Below are 12497 nucleotides of genomic sequence, written 5' to 3'. Positions count from 1 at the left end.
AGAATATTGGGTACGGCCTGGGAGTAACGCCATAAACCCGATTTAATGATAGCCAAAAATGAACAAAGTTTCATCAAGGTAATTAAACTACGGCTACACGTAAGCGTACCAGGGTGGCCAGAAAAAAACCTGCCCCAAAAAACCTCATAGGAAAAAAGGGGGGAAAGGAAATCTGGGACGGGCCAGGCACATCTTACGTCTCCCGCCAGGACTCTACGAATTTACTCCAAATACAAAGTCAGCAAAAGCGAAAATCTAATTCCTATCAAAACGATCACCAACGAATAATAGAAAAAATATAATGCCATAATGGTAAACATAAGACGAATATCACAACATTAAATGGACAGATCCTTGAATAAAGCTAAACGCTCGTTTAGGCCGTGCTTAATATATCTATGCTTAGTGGACTCGCACCTCCAACCAGCGTGGATATCTAACAAGTCACCAGCTATCTTCCTACAAGCCGGATTAGATGCCGCCCCAGACTTTAAACTGTGCGTGCCGTATCTGGAAACATCACTAACAAATGGCTTAATGTGCCTCTTAAATTCCTCCCTTAAAGTGGAAACAGAAACACCTAAACTAGAATGAAAATACTCGTTAGACCTGGCTTTGACAATTCCGCGAACTAATGGGAACGCAGAGGAAGACTGTGGTAAAAGCTTAATCAACCGCTCAGTAACAGCGACAGGACAAGTAACCTTGCCGGTTCTAGAGCGAAAAGCAGTATGGCCTTCCCGATACTGGTCGTTTTTGCGCTGAGGCACATAAACAGAAATATGATCACTAAGTATAGAGACATCACGAAGTGCTATATTCCTGATCTCAGCAATGCGAAAAAAGTCGGCAAAACCAACCAAAAGAATAAATAAAAATCGAAGATCGGAAAGCGAAGTGCTTGAGGCAAAATGGGCAGCTCTCGCCTGTACGGTACTAACCGACAGCGGCTCCTTAGGCTGAACAGGTCGGGCGAGCCTTCTTTTGGCGCCTTCTAAAGCAAACTTAACTTAAGGATGGCTAACAGGACAAGCCTCGATACCGGCCATTGCGTGGCCCCACTTAATGGCATAAATAGCAGATTCTATAGGAGATACACCGAAGCTATTCTAGGAAGAACGTTTAGCTAGCTCAGAGATAAACAATGTGATGTGCAGAGGTTTTTCCGGAACTACGGGAACACCCAACTTGGACAGAACCCACTGACGCCACCGTAACCAGCCAGATTTGTTCTTTAGCACTGTGGACTCCGTCCACAGTGCTAAAGTACAAAAATCAAGACATAATAAATAGCTTTCAGTTCGCGAAAAGTAGAACTTTGACCCAAATCGTCGATAGTGAACATACCACTGGCCACAGTGCCGTCCAGGGAGACGGAAAAGCCTCCGAAAGCTGCGTCGCTCCCATCGGAAAATACAACGGTGGATGAATCCAGAGAGGGCAGAATGGAGTAACCATTAAAAGATTCAATGCTACAAAACCAAAACTTCAATTCCTCTAGTAGAGCAGGAGGAAAGAGAAAAACGTGATCCCAAGCTGACCTAGACTCTATAGCTAAGTACATCTGCCTAGTCAGAAGACGGGAAATAGGACCGACCGACCGCCAATGCCACTGAAGTAATGGAACCGGAAATCCTGGCTAATTCGCGATAGGACGATGACCTGCTCTGGATGACGGAATCCAAAAGCCGCTTAAGCTTGCAAACCTTCTTTTCGGGAATCCGAAACGTCATAGAAATGGTGTTGATCACAAAACCGAGCCACTCGCCAACGTGCATCGGGACCCAGTGGGACTTCTCCTCGTTAACAAGGAGACCGGAAGAGACAAGATCCTTCCGCTGAATAAAAGCTGCTGCGAAGGCAGACAGCTTCTCCGGCTGATTACAAAAACCGTCGTCAAGGTAAACAAAAGAGTTATGACCCATAGATCGCCAGCGCCTGACCAACGGGCGCAACAATTTGGTAAAACAAAAACAGGCGCTACTGATACCGAAGGGTAAAACAACGAAAGTGAAATACCTAAGTAAGTCGTTAAAGCGCCAGGCAAAACCTAGTTACTTTTGATGGTCTGGAGAAATATCAACATGGTGGTGTCCAGATTTGAGATCCCAGGTAAAGAACCAATGCCCTTCAAGAAGAACCTGTGACAGAGAGTTAAGGTTCTTGTACTTACACTTAAAACGAACGAGGTGGCAATTAACATGCCTAAGATCAATTACTAAGCGAAGCTTCTTGCCCTCCGCCACTGTCAAAGGGTTAACGCAAAAAGGTGGCTCTCGATGCTCCGTAGTACAGCCATTGTCCAAAAGCTCTGAAATTGCATGAAAAACAAGTCAGGATGCCTAATAGCTGACAAATTATTACGTAAAAAACACGGGGCTGGATAACTGGCTAAAAGAATCCGATAGCCGTGCGAAATGGTATCGAGAACAAACTGAGGAGCATCTAAGGCGGACGCCCAAAAACTGACGGAGGACTTTAAACGGCCCTTAACTCTTGCACACGCATTGCCGGCACAAAATTCTTCTGAAAAACCAATGGAGGGAAAACCACACTGAACGAGAGAATGCTAGTCTTCCCCCTCATCTAGTCATTCGCGGCGAGGGTTGGCCGTTGAAGATTCGGACGAAAAGCACTCAAGTGGCCGAATTCCCCGCACTATAAAAATAAAGAGCAAAAAATATACCAAACGACCTGATTAGCTAAAACGAGTGAAACATAAAATAAAACGAAACTGTGGGTTGTAGGCGTTCACAGACCCGAAGGATAAATACGAATTGACGAGACACTTATATAACCGCATGCAAACTACTTGACACTACCAAAATACCGAAGGACAAACAGAAACTATGACACACCTAATTAACCGTGTAAGAACGTGCAGAAAACAAATATCTGTTAAACTGCGAACCGCAGATATTTTTGCATTCACACAATACGTGCATGTAACGAATTGTTTTAATGATAAGAAGTGGTGTCCCAAGAAACAAAGTTTTCTCACGACGTGCATGGTTACTGTTTTGACTCTCTGTCCTTTCATTTGCTTAACTGGGAATGATATTTTTAAAAAAAAAAACCCGTACAACGATGTTTCCACGTAGCAGACGAGTGTTGTCTTGTAGCAACCGTAACTTTATAAGTCAGCTTTCAAAAAACCAATGAAACGATGACTCGATCGAGGAAGATCTAACTTTCCTAACTCCATGGACAGCATATGTATGTATGTATGTATGTATGTATGTATGTATGTATGTATCTAAAGGATAATTGGCAAGCAGAATTCTAACTTCATCGATATGCTTAGTTGAACCAGCTATGTTAAGAGAAGCCATTTTAAAACCACGTTTAGGAGACAGTACAGTCGATACAGCACAAGGTCCGCATAAGGGGGGAACTGGAGGGGCAAACTGTCCCTAACAGAGTATCTTTAGTAACTTCATTTATCATGTGAAATGGTTTTCTCGGAAGATACGGCAATCCATTAGAAATTCAAACATTTTTAACATAATTAACAAAATCAGAAGAAAACGCCTTGGTTCCGGATAAAGTTAAATGAACGCCGTTCGAATTTAGATATTCACCAGTAATGTTAGGATGAGAGATTTAATTTCCAATCATTTTGATTGGCTAACGATCTGAGAATGTTATTAACCTGGTTAGCCTTCGAGTTCATAGCGGGGTCATCAGTTCTTGGTAGTAAGTTCGAGATTATTGCCTCCGTATTGGAGAATTCGGCTGCAATGAAGTTTCCCAGATCAACAATTCGTTCAGCAACCTTTCTAGAGTCCGAGCTCTTCAAGTCGTTTGTTCCCATGTGAAGTATAATTTCTTCAGGGCGATACTTCATTGTAGGTTTGCTGTAATCAAACATGTCTTCAACGTAGGCTCCGGGAAAAGCTTTAACCACCGTTTTAACTTTCGTTCCTCTAGAGACCCTCCAACCTTGAACGTTTTTAATCAGTGTATATCCTGCGATGACTACAACAGGTTTCTTTGTGCTCACTTGACCAGAATTTGCTTCTGAACTTAGTTAGGTTGAGGCTTAGGTGTGGCCATTGATCGGGTCTCCTTGGTATTCTTTGTGGCATTTTCAATTCTTTCGTATGCAAACTTTGAGTCTTCTTTTTCTTTTTCACGCCGACTAGCTCCCAAGGGGCCTCATCCGTAGTTTGTCCCGAAATTTGGATTCCTTTTTTCGGTTGAAGTTAAGTTGCATGTTAAATCATTCATATCTTTCGCTAAAAATAACAGTGCCAGTCTAAGTGAGTCCCTTTCAGCCTCTACTTCTTTGAGTTTGGCTTTTAAAGCCAAGTTCTCCCTCTCCAAAGCTTTCACTGGGCCAGGCTTGGTGGAAAGATCAGTCGATCGTTTTAACGCTTCAAAATCTAATTCCAGAAGCTCGATGTCATCGCAAACAGAATTGAGCTTAGTTTTGATATCAAAGGTTTCCAGGGCGTTGAACCGTGTCACGATATGACCTCATTGATCTTAGTGCAAAATGTAAAAGCAGGACAAAGAGGGATACAGTATTTGCCATGGCTAAACATTCTTGACATTTTTGATAATGAGATATTTACCTGCTCTGGCGAGAAGAAGAATGAACTCACTTTCCAGCTGAGCATCATGGCATTTCTATCACAAGACCTTGAATGTCTCTTTTGCACTTAGTTATGACTATGCATTTACTTTCTCCACTGGTCTTGCGGGAACTACAAGAACCACCAACGAGCTCGGAGAAGCTGCATGACGCCATTTTAGCAACCGAAGCAATTTAAAATAATGGCAAGCAAGAAAGAGGAAGGCGAAGATAAACATTCTCACCTTCAGGGGCTTCCTGTGTTTTTTTTTGTATTTGAGGCGGAAGGCCAGGCTCCCGTGAGGGCGGTGCAATGCCTGCCCACCGAACTGTCTGATCCAACCCAAGACGGGAGTGCAAGGCCTTAGGGTGGGTCCACCACAAACTGAGGGTCACCGGACACCAACTTCGCTGGGGAATTGAACCCCACCTCACAAAAATTGACACACACACTCTAAAAATAAAACTCACTCACATGATATTAATAAAAAGACTGATAATAATAGCCCCTAGCCAGCCAAGGGAAGGCACACCAAAAAACAAAAGGATAATCATAACCCCCAACCAGCCAAGGGGTGGCACATAAAACAAAAAGCAGAACAGTTAATAATAGCCCCTAGCCAGCCAAGCGGAGGCACACAAAAATAAAAACAAGGGGGGGACACCAAAGGCGAGGGTGGTTAATTAAAAGGAGAAGACCAGGGAGCTATCTACAACGGAAACTACAGTACCGCGGGCGCCCCACTGACGGAGGAAATAACGCCGACGCCTATCGGACCGGAAGCGCTTAAAGAGTAGCCGAAGGAAAAACTTCAGGCGGGATTTGATGTTGGCCATAACCGCCACAGCGCCAGGATGGATGTTACGATAGCGGAAGTCATTTCGGGATTTCCAGAAGGAGAACTTGGACAGGTTTAGGAGGTGCACAAAGATACGAGGGGTGGTTACCAACTCGTCAGAGTTGAAGCCAAAGAGAACGTGACGGACCAAGAAGACAGGACACGTAGGGGAGAAACAGAACATAAGAGACTGGAGCCAAGAAAGGACACTATGCGCAAGAGGAAAGTAGAAAAACAGATGTTCCAGGGACTCCACAGGAGCACCACAGAGACAGGGGAGGGGGACTGACAACCCGAAAGAAACCAGGCGCTGGGCGGTGTACAGGACGCCATGAGCAATTTTCCAGTTTAGATCGATAACTGGGCGGTCGAGATCGAAGAAGGTCAGGGAACGGCACGTGGCAGGCCAATCCAGGGAAGGAAAAGTAAAACTAAATTTATCAACGCAATGCGGCTGGACCATGTTCTCAGATAGCAAGTAGAGGTAGCAGGATTTTGTGGACATGTCAGTAACAGGAGTGCAAACAAGCGGACAGGAAGAGCCGAAGACAAGACATGTGGACGATGGTGTAGAAAAAAACAATAAAAAAGTTCGATATTTCTTCACTGTTATACTTTCTTACATTAGTTATATGAAAATGTGGGATGAAACTGAATTTCAAAGAAAAGTAGAGGAGAGCTTTTGAATTTATTTGGTAATCAACAGTAACTTTTGCATAACTTGGCAAGGGAGTAATTTTAATGAATATCCTGGTACAATGTGGAGGTCGAATGAAAGGAGTCAGTAAAGTAACAAAAGGAGAGAAGATTTTTGTGGTGCAAAATCTTTTTCCTGTCAATGTTTCCGTTACTTTGCTAAGTCAGAAAAATTGATAGCAATAATTTAAGATATGTTTGCATCTGTGACCGAGCGCTAATATTGTTTAATTCTAACTACTTGAATGTTGGTAGTTTTTCTACTGAATCTCATCAACATCTTTGGCAAGGACTGTTTCTATTTAGATTGCTGATATTGAGAATGATTCTTCTCAATTTCGCAGAAATTATAATTATAATTACCCATATTAGATATGCAAATTGCTGGTTTATGTTGTCACAACGGCCATATTCGCAACTAATACCAACCGAACAATAACAAAAACTTCGTTAATGTCAGAAGAAAGTGCTCAGGCCATAATTACACAGAATTTTACCTTTAGAAGTGGTTTCAATTGCAAGCGTATGCACTTTAGTCCGCTCCACCGTTTTCAAAACTTATCCATGCTACCATTTCTCGCCACTGCAGTACGATCGATGGTATGTGATTGCGTTACACAGCCCCTAGCTCGGGTCTGGTATGTGGCATCCCTCGTCCACACGCCGGTCTGGTTGGGGAAAGAGCTGTCTCGTTTAGCCTTTTCCTTCTTCTGGTCCGGCAAGCGGGAGCTTGTGGCTCTCTCTGCCGTGATCCAGTCTCCCCTCTTTGTTGGTTTCTCTGTGGTAGATGTTCGTTACAAAGTGTGGGCTCTCCTTGGTCAGTGGGTGAGGAGGCTCGCCTCCTACCCATCTGATTGGTATACCTTCTTTTCATTTTGGTGTCATTCTGCTTTTGGTGTACCTCCTTCGGTTGTGTTTTCTCTTCCCTTCTCTTTTGATCCTAGGGTCTTGCCGCCCTTTTATCATTCCCTTGTTCTGGCTTGGCGTGGTCTTAATGGGTCTTTCTCCGCTTCCAAAAACTGATGACTTGAGCTTTGTGTTCATATCAACCGTCGTAGCGTTTAAAAGAAAGATTTTTCAAGATATCGTTAATGTTTTGATTCGCTGTCCCTTTTATTTGTTTGTCTGGAAGTAATGAGTATTAGAAAAAGTTCGTGCAACGCTGTTATAAGGTTTCATATTCGTGACTTCCCATAACATAACCGCCGTGCGTTGTCTTATTTTGCAACTACCTTTATAAGTCAGCTATAATACAAAAACTAAAGTGACGAGTCGAAGACGATCTAACAGCATGGACAGTAATGAGCTTGTCTAATTGTCTGCTTTACTGCTTTTCTCACTTCACCGATCCTCCAGCAATAAAGAAACGGATTCAAGGTAGAGTTGAAGTAAAGTAAGGCTACCACTATTCCTGTGATTACGACTAAATATGATGATAAAGTTTTTCTACGAAGTGTCACACTTTCAAGTGATTCAGTGAGTTTGGTTGGCTCGATTTTTGTCGTACTTGTGCCTTGTAATAACGTAAACTGAGGAAAATCTTTGTGTGCGAGTTGATTAAGATTACTAAACAAACCGGTACAGCTATGTATAAAAACCAAAAGGCTATGCGTTGATTTAAAACGCAGCATAGAGCAGCGACAGCAGAGAAAACCCAAACGGTAGTTAATATTATATAGGTGCGCTTCAAAGTTACAATTTGTCTGTATCTCAGCCCCAACAACAAGGCGAGAAGTCTGTCGACGCTTATGACCGTCATTGTCAATAAAGATACTCCACATAATCCATAGCTTGTTAAATAGCCGACACCTCTGGCGTATCTACAAATATTCCAGTGTTTGTAAACTGAAGAAATCTGATAAGTTGCACTGAGAGGGTGGGTAACAAGACCAACCAACAGATCAGTTGTCGCCAGGTTACGGTACAAGAGTTTGGACGGAGGATGAAGGGAAGATTCTCTGCGAAGGGCAACTAGGATTAGAGAATTCCCAAGAATTGCAGTTAGGGCGAGGAATATGTTTACCACTGCGAGATGAATTAATGGTTGTTGTAATCCACCTGTAAAAGATCGAGGTAGAGCATACCAGCTCTTGAAATGTTCTTATCCGCATTTCATCTCTTGTAAAATTGTTTGCCGCCATCATTCCAATTTCGTTTTTTTTTTTGTTTAAAGAGTTACCTGAGATTGCAACGAAAGATCTGTCGTCTCAGCAATATCCACCAAGATACGATTAGTGAAACCTGCATGACTTCCTTGGAAATGTTTACATTAAGACTTCCTTAGCGATCACTAAATAACCTACGCACGAACACCGATTATTAAGTCAAAAAATATATATTTTTGTCGAGTTTTGCATGTGCCTCAGGCGTAAATTAGCAAAATGACGCAGGCATAAGGAATCTATAAAATCACTATCTTATTGCTCGACAAGTACTTGCTTCTTACCTAGATAATTTTTTTTTAACAGGTTAAAAAATCAATAAAGTTGCGTGAGGTTGAAAAGAATTAGAATCAGAATCATCCTCTGTGAGCTGAAAAGGGAAAGTCCTCACAAGCGACGTTGATGGGTTTTGGATAAAATTGAAGTCGCGACATTCTCCTAGTAAGTAAAACTAAACAATGTTGCTGTTATTCGCTGATACCAATATTTCCTAGGATATTGCAATTCAATATTTTAATCAATAAAGCTTTCTAGCTTTTTACTTTCCGTTTCGCGCCTTAATGGTGGAAACGGTGACAGAAGCAAGATACTATGCTCGCTTTTGTTACGTTATTTATTCCATTTTGCTTTCATTTGCCCTCTCCACTTATTCCAGAACATTCAATGTAATCAGGTCTAATTATCTCCAATGATCAGAAGCAAAGGTAAATTTACCTCCTACTAACAGATAATTCAAAAGCTCTCCTTTACAACTCTTTCAAGTTCAAGTTCATCCCACACTTCCTCTTACTAAGAAAACAAGAAAAGGGAGTAATATCGAGCTTACTTATCGTTTCTTTCTCATGCGTCCAAAACGCGAAACGCCGGAATGTAAAGTATCCTCGGATAGGGACGATAAATGGAGGTCCCGTCACCAGCAGGGTTGGGGTAGGAGACGTTAATTTCTCACACACGAGATTACTGTGTGATGGATGTCCTCCCCGGGTTGGGATGGGTGGGTAATAAAGGGGTTAGGTGTCAATTGGAACGAAAGTTCTGTTCCTTTCTCCTCCCATTCCTGTGGCGAACAAATTAAACTTAACTAAACTAAAAGAATGGAAGGCATTTTCGGTTGCAAATTTAAATATTTGAAGATATTTTGGCAACTGCGACCAAACTTTAACATAGAACAGTTTGAATAACTTGGCGATTATCACGTATTCGATTTATGCAAAACCGCAATTTACATCTCTGGCGAGGATTTTGTACTGTTACCCTGAACTTCCCACAAGTTATCTTGTATGTAACTTATCTTGGTAATAACAGCTTATCCAAATATGAAAAGAAGCAGCATTTATAAAGCTGTGGAATAATGATATTAGAGATTTATGATGCTTACCGCATTTTGCCATTCATGCCTGAGGGGCAGGAAAAAATTTAAGAAAAAAAGGAGCTTTTTTTGACCCAAAGTTTATCTTCTTGTGCAGTTTATTGCATGACCTCCCCAAGAAAACCTTACATTCTCATCTTTAAGAAAGTAGGATTTCAGTGGTCATACCTGGGCGGGTGTTGTTAAGACGAAATATACCTCGTTGCAATCCCAAGAAAAACCTTTAAAAATGATCGATACCAATCATCTAACAGGAGGTGAGACATAAACATATCAAGAACTGGTGTGTTCCCCCCCTTTTGGCTGGGAAGGTGAGATCGATATGGACTGAAGCGGCTGCCAGAGGCGCCTGAGAAAATGCCGACGTCTGTTCTCAACCTTAACAACATCTCATTGTAACAAACCTGTAATTCAATTCTCTGCAAAAGGTTTGAATAAACATCATTACATTAGTATAACATCATATTAGTATCAAGAACTGGTATGTTCCCCCCTTTAGGCAGGTGAATTACCACAGCAATCAATTCATCTCACTGTGGTAAATATGATCCTCTCCCTCACATTTATTCATCGGATGTCCATCATAAACCGGGTTTATGAACACTGAAATCTTTGTTGACATACAGCTGCAATAGGAGCAATATGTTACGCTAGTAAACCCTTTTCTGAGATAGAATAAATATATGAAAATCATATATTTTGAACTGCGGTATTTGATACATATGATGCACGATCCTCGCAGTAGATAGCGCTATTTAAGCAATAGCAAAAATCAGACCTGAAAAAAATCAGGCCTGAATCAACTTAACGGCCTGAATCAACTTAACCGCCTGCTCTCAGTTGGGTTGTTAGCTCAATTGGTAAGAGCGCTGCACTAGTATCGCAGAGGTCAGTGGTTCGAGTCCCGTACAGGCCTGATTTTTTTCAGGTCTGATTTTCGCTATTGCTTAAATAGCGCTATCTACTGCGAGGATCGTGCATCATACGTATCAAATACCGCAGTTCAAAATATATGATTTTCATATATTTATTCTATCTCATTTATCACTTTCACGGGTTCATTACGAATCAACTTAACGGCCTGCTCTCAGTTGGCTTGTTAGCTCAATTGGTAAGAGCTCTGCGCTAGTATCGCAGAGGTCAGTGGTTCGAGTCCCGTACAGGCCTGATTTTTTTCAGGTCTGATTTTCGCTATTGCTTAAATAGCGCTATCTACTGCGAGGATCGTGCATCATACGTAAACCCTTTTCTGTTTTTCTTTTTTTTATACACTAGTTGCGTTTTCTTTCTTCATGTCAGAACATTCATTGAAACTACTCTCGATGATCAGAAGGAAAATGTAGTCTACTGTATTCTCTGATACCATTTTCCTCTACATTTTTGGTTACAATAACATGTCACGCCAGTTCCTATGTAGACGGTGGGTGATTGAATCATTTTTTTTGCGAGTTACATGATCCACTAAATTAAGGATCCTTTTTCGATTAGGGCAGTTATATTTCATTACTTAAGTTTAGGCGAAAAACAATATTAACTGCGGTCTGAAGTTAGCTTATGAAATATTAAGAACTATAAATTCTGTAACATTCTGTCCTTGCTGTCTATCACAAAATATGGCCTGGTCAGCGGTCTGTTACTAAATATGGCCTGGGCAGCGGTCTGTTACTAAATATGGCCTGGCCAGCGGTCTGTTACTAAATATGGCCTGGTCAGCGGTCTGTTACTAAACATTAGTGTGCACCGACAAAACTACGTGCTGAGTTTAATAGTTGATGTTTAATCTAGAAATGAATTTGCACAGAGTCAAATATACAGACATCTGCTAGTGTTGTTATTTCATAATAAAGCATAAAACTCCGTTGTTAGGTAAAAATTTATTGACATCCAAGGGAAGATGATCAAGTGTTACATTTGATTTCGGAAAAACGATCGAAGAACTAAGAGAAGTCAATAACAACCAGTGATGGTCAATTTTGTTTCGTATACTCGCCTGAAATTCGTTTACAGGTAATGAAAGCACCTCCAAATTTTCATAAGCATTATGGACAATTTTCGAATAACCAAACAAATTCAAGGATATACTTGAAATTGTGACCGCTTCGTATGGCAATAGGGTATCAACGTCAAACGCGCTTTATTTGAATATGATCAAAAACTCCTGTAGGGCAGCTCTCGTGTTCACATCAAAGGTCAGTGGACCGCGTGCACCAGATCTGTGCTCTTTTGATGTTTTAATGGTGTTTCCCCCATTGCATTGGCTGCATATAACAGTGAACGTGCTTGCCAAGCAACTGTGCTGTTCTTCAATAAAATTGCCAAGAGACAAAGGGCCTAGAAATATTGTAAAATACACTGTAAACTAACAGGGAAAAAAGACTCCACAATATTTGTTATGTTGTTTTATATGATAATGGTGTAAAATATGCTATAGTGCAGTTAAAAATAGTGAGAATTTACCGTAATGACAAAATAAACATTCCTTCAGACCATCTGTAAGGGTTTCTAAGTCCACCAGTCTGGATCCTTGTGGCAGGTTCGCCTTCCTCTTAGCTTTATTCTGCTGATGGGAATCAGGGTTGGAGTCAACAGAACAGGTAGGCCGATAATTAGGACAAGCGTGACAGGAAAATCTTACCAAAAATTAAGACTTCCGAATAAAGAAAAATGTACTGACCACGTGCTCGTGTCATTCGTTTTGCTGGGGGTTCGTTTTCCATGGATATGTTATCATACTGGAGCTTCCTTTTGGCATTCCACGTTTTGAACCCTCCGTGTAACCTTTTTATTTTTGTTTCTTTTCTGGTTTCGATCGCTTCCACTTTCCGAAAGCGACCCGACGCATTACGGATGTTGTG

General features: G+C 41.5%; 2 pseudogenes; both read right to left on the bottom strand.

Annotated features, from left to right (window-relative positions):
- Nucleotides 1-338: 338 nt before the first annotated feature.
- On the bottom strand, nt 339-1049 carry LOC111343275 (uncharacterized; annotated as a pseudogene).
- A 212-nt stretch (nt 1050-1261) lies between these two features.
- On the bottom strand, nt 1262-4753 carry LOC148720304 (uncharacterized; annotated as a pseudogene).
- Between the last annotated feature and the right edge of the window lie 7744 nt (nt 4754-12497).

The sequence above is a fragment of the Stylophora pistillata genome, chromosome 11, assembly GCF_964205215.1.
Source record: "Stylophora pistillata chromosome 11, jaStyPist1.2, whole genome shotgun sequence".
Classification (NCBI taxonomy): domain Eukaryota; kingdom Metazoa; phylum Cnidaria; class Anthozoa; order Scleractinia; family Pocilloporidae; genus Stylophora; species Stylophora pistillata.
The sequence above is the reverse complement of the archived record's forward strand: the minus strand, read 5'-3'. Positions and strand labels throughout refer to the sequence as shown.